Raw genomic sequence first — 8,140 nt, forward strand, 5'->3', positions numbered from 1 at the left:
CGAGGCTCTGCAACTGCTGGCCTGCCTCCATATGGGATGTTGTACTGTGTTTCTAAGCGGGAGGATGGATTAGTGTTTTTGTATCGAGATGGATAGTTGCATTACTTTGATCTCCCTTGGCTGAGTCTGCTTGTTTTTTTGCGCTCGGTAATGATGCTGCGATGATTATAGCTCTCAGACGAGGAAAGTAATGTGAGTGTCATTTTGCAGCGCTGCAGAGTCTGGCTTTGGATTTCACAATATTTTACAGGAGATTAAAAGCAATAAATCAATATACCTGAGTTAAATGAGAAGAAATTCACCAAAACACGTCTGCATTAAGTGCAGAGTGGAGTAGAGGAGGCGATTAGCTTAGCATAAGACAATAAGAAGGGTTAAACGGCCTGTCTCTCTCCCTAAATAAAAACCTAATTGTTTACATTTAATCTGTACAAAAAACAGATCTAGTTTAGGTTTTTTTTTAATATTTCACGCAAAGTAACAGACAAGCCTTTTTGTTCCAGGAAACCAGCAGAAACTAGTTTAACATGTTAGTCTACAGATTTATTTGAAGGGATTTACATTTTGAGTTTAAGACCTGTGGTAAGAAGAGTTTTTTAATATGTTATTCTAAATAAACTAAGCTAACCACTGTCTCCAGCTTCTTTGATGACACAACAGTGGAATTAATGTTCTCTTCTATGCAGATAATATGTGAACACATCTCACAATAGAAGTTAAAACATGTTGAAATTCTACTTTAAGCATGTATTAACTATTCTAATCGTTGTTGTGTTTGTTTTATTTTTTTATTTCCCTTAGAACGAGAGGCTGAACCTGGCAGATATGAGGACCCTAAAGCTCACTCGAGTTCAGCCAAGACGACAGTACAGGACGGTGAGTTCAGGCAACATGACCTTTAACATCGTCTGGGTGGGGAGTTTTTTTTTTAGGAAGAAACATCTTCAGCCAACATGCGGCCATCATGTGCTTGTTGTTAAAGCTGATTCGACTTATCTGATTTAATATACTATATGTTTTATTAAGCTATATATATATCTCCTTGCTGAAGTATTTGTCCTGTACTAGTGAGAAACACGGTCAGATAATTAAGGATTACCAGGTTTAACGATGAAAAAATACACCCATTGATGTTCCAGACTGAAGCTTTACTTTACACTGAGTTTAAACTATTCTACACTGTTGTTTCATCTGCATATCCCATAAAACAGTGGGTGTAATACAGTAGGGTTTAGCACAATTAGTTCACCACCCAGTCTCAGGTTGTGTGCAGAGATGTCAGTATGGAGCAGAGAGATAAGCCGGGCTCACAGCTCGTCATCTGAACCAGATAGAGCCATGACTAATGCACCCAGGATGATCAAAGCTAGACCCGTCACTAACATGGAGCTATTTCAAGGGTTAGCTGCAGTACTAACATCATGGTCTGTTAGTGCAGGCTAACGTGAGATTTGTAATTTCAGACTTAAGTGGGCAGTGATGTACTGGAGGACATATTTCCCACTCCTGACACATGCATTGTCAGCTCTGGTGTTTGTGCTTGCAGCTGAATTGAACACGCTAACGTGGGCTGAAATCCTGTCTGTAGCTTGAGCTTACCAAGTGTGACGTCGTACACTAAGAAATAGCTTATTCTCAATAACCAGAAACAGATAATACATTTGACTTTTGGTCAGTATTGATGCTGTCCTTTATGTTTTTACATTCAAATGTTGAGAGCGCCGCTTTTATATCTACTACACGGCATTTATTTAGTTATGTTGGCACTGAGTTTGGTTACTTGAAAATTCAGAGTCATAAATTCATGATCATCATCTGGATAAATATTTTACAACTAATGCATGATTAATGTTGACAATTGGTCATTCGTATGGACTTTTAGACATTGCTTGAACTTGGTGTATGCCAGAACAAGGCTCAGGGCTACAGCTGAAATTTTTTGATGAGATAGGAAATGAGAAACTGAATGGGGAACAAATTGGTAAATCAAATGCAAATTGAATTGCGAGTAATGCAGACATTGTGTTTTGTTTGATAGGTAATTACAAAACCAATTACACATATTTTTATGTAATTCAATGGGAGATAAGCTGCATGGTAACATATTGTAATCCACAGTATCAAAGCCGAGATAAATCCACAAAAATAATCACAGCCCAATTGTGCTGCTGTGAGTTGCAGAAAAGCGTTTCACATTTGCATGTATTTCAGTCAGTTCACACAGTTGTTGTGTTTGTGGTGAAGGTTAAAACACTGCAAAGCTATTTCTCTTTCAATTTGAGGGAATGCTTCTCTGTAGTAGAAAGCAATTCAGGTATTAAAATATTTAAATAAAAGCAAATTCTTTGAATTCAGAGCGCCTTTGTTGCGAAAAAGTAAAACATGTCAGGCAGTGGGAGCCAAAATTGTCGGCAGCTCAACTAAATGTAAGTGAGCCTCTGGTGACCCCTTATGTGTGATGTGAACAAAAAAAACGTATTATATGCCTTTTTATATGGATCATAATGTGAGATTTTGAATTACATTCAACTTTCCATTCAACTAAATTCTACTTTTTGGTCAGTTTGGTGCAGTCATGTTGCTGGGGGCATAATGTGTTTAGATGAGTAAAGAGACTCTTTTTTAGAAAACAACCAACGAAAGAGGAGATTGAGAAAGGTTGTTTTTTTTTTAAGTATATGAAGTGAATAGGGTCTGGTCATTTTCCCACTCGTCACTACCGAGAGCTTTTGGTAAAAAGGTGATCTAATGGACACGGAGATGTTGTATGTCATAACAGGTATGGCTGCTTGTTTAGCTTTTCATCAAAAATAGTCATATTCAAATTAATACAACTGTAAATGTGAGTGCATAATAACAGGAGATAAGAGTAGATGGAGGAAGAGTAAAGATAAAAACACAGACACACACACACACACACACACACACACACACACACACACACACACAAACCCTCACACCCTTCAGCCTCAGATTAATGAATGCCTCAGTCTAGGACAGTGCAAAAACATTTAATTATCCCTGACACTGAAGGTGAGGCGGGAGGCCAGAACTGTCATCCACGCGTGTGTGTGTGTGTGTGTGTGTGTGTGTGTGTGTGTGTGTGTGTGTGAGAGAGAGAGTTAGTATAAGAGAAAGGACTGCAACATCAAAAGGTGTCAATGAGACAAAGAATCAGGCTGTAAGTCAAGTGTGTGGTCTTTCAGTAATACCTCACTAGAAATAGACTAAAGGTCAAACTGACACAACAGCCTTGTCTGGCAGCATCGCATGGTCAGTTGAGAGTCTAGGAAAATTGTTTCAGAAATGAAAAGAAAAGAGACTGCTTGTACACGTCTAAAATACAATCTTAAAAGACCTAGTGAATTCAAACCATTCACTCGATACTGTGCCAAAGAACTAGCAAAGGTTGCGTAGATCAGACAATTAGTTTGATGAAATATGATGAACGTCACCACAGAAGGCTTGAAATAATTCGACATTTTCCTGATGCACCATATTTGATCTGCTCTTGCCCCGATGAAGACCTTACAGCTGGATAACTCTGGCTGTTATGAGGATATTGCGGCTTGCTTTGGCTGAATGTCCTTTATTTGTGTTGGTGGACGCAGTTAGAGAGAGTTGTCTGTACATCAGCAACAGTGTGTGTTTCACTGAGTGTTTAACTCATTGTGTGTTACTTCCAACAAAACCATATTCATGCATATTCTATTTCACTTCTGCTCTCTCAGTTCTCCAAGAAGATGACTTGAATCATACACATGTACAGCTTTATTAAAACGGTTACAATTAGCAACGTCCACCTGAGATGAATGTCCTCTTGTGGGTGCACGTCGTCCTCAAAAGCATCTTTGCTCTTTTGCTCTGAAGCTCTCTTCAAAGAATGTTTGATTATTTGCTTTTTATACTGTTCCTTTTAAAATGACTTGCAACAACTTCACACAGCATCCTCTTTCAGGGCTTTTCAGAGAAGCGTGTGAGTGTGTTTGTGTGTGTAGTGGCAGTGAAGAATGTTCAGTGTGTAAGTGATAGTCGATAGCCTTCCTCCCTCTCAAGATATTTTTCTCCCGTGAGCCACTGAGGATCCTTCTCTGACATTCACACTGACACAGCCTGTTTGTCTTCTCTATTCCAGTTACATCCACAATAATATCATTCTCTCGTGTTTTCAATAATTAATTTTATGGATGGTGAGTCCGCTCTATCACTTCTCCTCCCTGAGGCCCTGTCTCTGCTCTCATCCCTCCGTCATTCCTCGCTGTTATCCATCGCTCCGGTGCCTCTCGTAGGCCAAACAGTCAGACCCCGAGGAGCGTTCGCAAACGGAGAGATAAGGTTTATATCCTCCTGATCTGTTTGTCTTTGTGTTTTCTCTCTCTCTATCTCTTGTTTCTTTTCTCTGTAGCCCCCCCCCCAGGTGAAAGACAAGCAAACCCTTTTTAATTAGTTTATCAAAGCCTGAAAGTGATACTCATTTTTCTAATAACTGTCAGGAATCTGTCCTCTGGGAATGGTAGCTGAAAATCCTGTTTATTTAATTTCAAACGTGTTTATTTGCTATTAGAAACAGTGGCTCGGGAGAACAGACAATGGAGAGCAATGGAGCACGGTGTCGATAAAGGAGCACACCCACCCACCCTTACACACAGATTACGAAAGCGCCCCATTGACCCATGTCCAATTAATTTGAGGTCACCCTCTTCTCTGTCACAGGGCTTGTTGGCCTCATCTTTTGGACTCAGACTATCTTTATTATCCAATCACTGCACTCCACCCTGGCCTCCGTCCAGTATTAGAGGACAGAGGAAGTATTTTATCTTACCCTTCTCTTCTAGAACCACGTTTTTACCCTTTCTTATGGCACATTAAATGTAAAAGAAGGAGAGAACCATTCTGAAAGAGACAAAACGTGAATGAGAGGGGAAATTCACTGCCAACCTTAATTATAATGAAATGATACAGCTTCAAGTATAATGGGCTTCTCTGCCAGGAATCATCTTGGAGGTTTTGCAGCAGTTGAATGGCTAAGAGTTATGATAAGTGTTGGATCATCCAGGAAATGAGAAGAATTATAAGGACGTCTTTTTTTTGCATGCTATATAAACAATATGTGCAGCTTGCCTTAACGAACAAAAGTTTTATGTGGCAGCGACACTGACACCATATTACATGTATCATTAATCAAAGACTAATTCTACATGCCCCCTGTCAAGGCATGGATCTAAAACATGAACTTGTGTGTTCAATTGCACATTGAAATCCTTGGCAGTTTCCCACTAAGATTATCCATTTAAATAAAGGTTGGTAAGAAAACAAGCCGTCTGATTTAATGTGATACAACTTTCAGTCTTCACTACAACTTTCCTCAGTAGTCAAAGACAATATTGTTGGACCTGCAACTCAACATATGTGTTAAAAAAACAAAAATGTGTTTTGTGAGACTGGCATTAATTTTTTTAATGTCAAAATCAAATGTCCAGTGTTTGAAAGCTTGACATCTGCCCGAATTCAATCACTGCTGCATCAGAAATGAAACAGGTTTTGATTATTTTGTCTTAAATATGTTATTTCTAGAGAAGCATTAAGCGTAATATGAATGGGTTTCTTATGCTGACAGTTTGTTTCTAGCTCTCCTCTGAATGGCTGTGTTTGCTCTGTGGCTCCATGCAGGCTGTTATCTGTGGACTTAGAGGAAGAGAGGAAGTCAATACATGAAGCTACTCCATTCACAGTTAGGGAAATGGACACAATATGTGTTGTGTACAGAGAGCAGTGTAACTGTGGAATTGGCAAAAGGCAGAATGATGGGTTCATTGTAACACTGACATCTACACACACAGATAAAGATATGATTGCTGAGACATGCTGTAAGTATGATGTTGAGGTGGTGACTTTCTTCAAACATATACATTCACAAATCCCTCTACATGTACAAAGAGAGCTTACAGATCGCTTATACTGTACAGTAGACCAGGCAATTTTTTCCCATAAGCTTGATGAAAATGGCCTTGATTTTCATGATCAGCCAGATTAATCTTTTTGAGTCATTTTTCACCAAGAAGCAACACAACCTTTTTATTTCAGCTAGGAATATATGTTCTGTTATGTACTTGCTGCTTGCTGAGCATGCGCTACCAGCCATGCCGTATATTGATTTCCCCCCAGTGTATAAAAGCAGATCTGACCAGATGGTAGCTGAGATTCTGCTGGGTTTGCAGCAGCACTTTCAAACCATGCTGCAATACAGCAGTGAAACTGCCATGAAGTGTCAATGTCAACAGATTTGAACTAGTCTGATTGTAAAATTCTCACATGTCTGCATTGTACATCAGTCCTAAAAAACACGTGTTACAACATTACCTTTCTAGTGTTATTGTGTGTACAAAGAATGTATAGGATCATTTTACTTTTACATAAATGTATTTAGACATAAATTCATTTAAATGTATGGTTCATTTAAAGAAACCGAGCACAGGCAGAACACTCAAGCTGTTTGGCATGAGCTGCCTCATTCATGTTTTACCTCCGTGGGTCTCTACTCTCATCAGTTATCAATCTAATGGAGGCACTTGGATCTAATATTCAGCCAACGTGTGAATCCATTACAGTCGATCACTTTTATTCTTGTTAAAGCGTTTTCTATAAGTGCGTTGTGTGTTAATGGTGTGAGTAGTGCTAAATACAATTTGAAGTTCAGGTTCTCCAAGTTAAATCCTCATTGCTGCTCAGGTTCTGAGAGCTTCATTAAAAAACATTTTCCATTGAATAGCAATTTGCTATAAATGGAAATAAAAAACGACTACCAGCCCCAAACTGTTATGTCAGACATCGAGAAGTGTACATTTTCCAACTTGAGGATATTTCCTTCCATTTGTTAATGATCTGCTGTTGTCTTGTGCCCTCGCCACCATCAGTCTCAGCTTGGATCTGTCTGGCCTCCACAGACGGGTAACCCAGCACTCAGGGTTAACAGTCGACCTTACAGCCAAGGACAATGGCTGCACATAATTGGTAGTGGTGTATGTGTTCAGATCTGTTGCTCTTGCTCACACACCGTAGCTGTAAGATTATAGAAAACAAACACAACTTGCTCCTCCCTGTTTTTTTTTCATCCAAACCAATTTTAAATCACTGCGTCTTCACAGCTTTTCCATTAAGCAGATCTGATGAAGAATCATTATACTTCACGCACACACGCACAAATCATTTATACTTGTACTTTTGGCGACTTCTTATCAGCCGCAGACAACCTTGTTCATTTACATAGATCAATCATATTTTTGAGTGTGAAAATTAGTTTTACTTGGCTCTTTAGAAAACGCAGATATGCAGTAAGGCAAGTAAAGTTGTTGACTTATTCACACAAACGCATTTAGGGATAAGAATAACGTCATACTTAAGATTAGAAAGAAGGGAGGGGAATGAAAGGACATGAGAGACCCGTATTGAGGAAAATGAAAGAGTGTGCTGCAGTGCTCCTGCATTACAATTGATCGGCTGGTTTAACCACCAACGCTGCTCACTGGAGCTTTAAATAGATGGATAAAACTCTCTTCTATCCTTCACTCTTTTCTCTCCTCTTTATGTTCCTCCCGTCATTTTTGCTCTTCTCGTTTCTCCTCTATTTCTCTTCTTTCCCCTCTCGTCTTTATTCTCCTTATTGCTTTTCTTCTTATCTTACTATTTTCTCCTCTCCTAGATGCCATTAATATTTAAATCACGTCAGCAGAGAATGATTTCGTTCGATTAACTTTTTTTTTTAAGCCCGCGTCACACTGTCCCGAAATTGACACCCGATGGACACACGATAAAGGAAATGTTCAAATTCGGCTCTGATCGCAACAACATCGAGCCTTTCGTGAGCTGGAACACAAACCACCAAATACAAACAATTAATTCAGATCGCCGGAGGAGTCTCTCAGGCTTCGGCAGCAACTTCGTGAACGGCAACTTCGTATGGCACTCGTGAGGGCATCTTGTCAAATCGTGTCATCTTCGTGTTATCATCGGTGCCATCGGGCATTCGCCCTCACTCTGATCGGGGCAAATGCCCGATGGCACCGGTGATAACAAGATACCCTCACGAATGCCTTAGGAAGGGCAACATTGACACACAAATTCAAAACGAAAATGAACCTTC

The 8,140-nt window shown here is 39.6% G+C and overlaps 1 long non-coding RNA gene across 1 annotated transcript in view; it reads left to right on the plus strand.

Annotated features, from left to right (window-relative positions):
• LOC104951701 (uncharacterized) overlaps positions 1–8,140 on the plus strand; it is a 29,663-nt gene that overhangs the window by 13,403 nt on the left and 8,120 nt on the right. The window contains exon 3 of the long non-coding RNA XR_799044.1: positions 802–876. This is a non-coding gene — a long non-coding RNA (uncharacterized lncRNA). The remainder of the gene's footprint in view (positions 1–801; positions 877–8,140) is intronic.

The sequence above is a fragment of the Notothenia coriiceps genome, unplaced genomic scaffold (assembly GCF_000735185.1).
Source record: "Notothenia coriiceps isolate Sejong01 unplaced genomic scaffold, NC01 NC01_scaffold00019001, whole genome shotgun sequence".
NCBI lineage: Eukaryota > Metazoa > Chordata > Actinopteri > Perciformes > Nototheniidae > Notothenia > Notothenia coriiceps.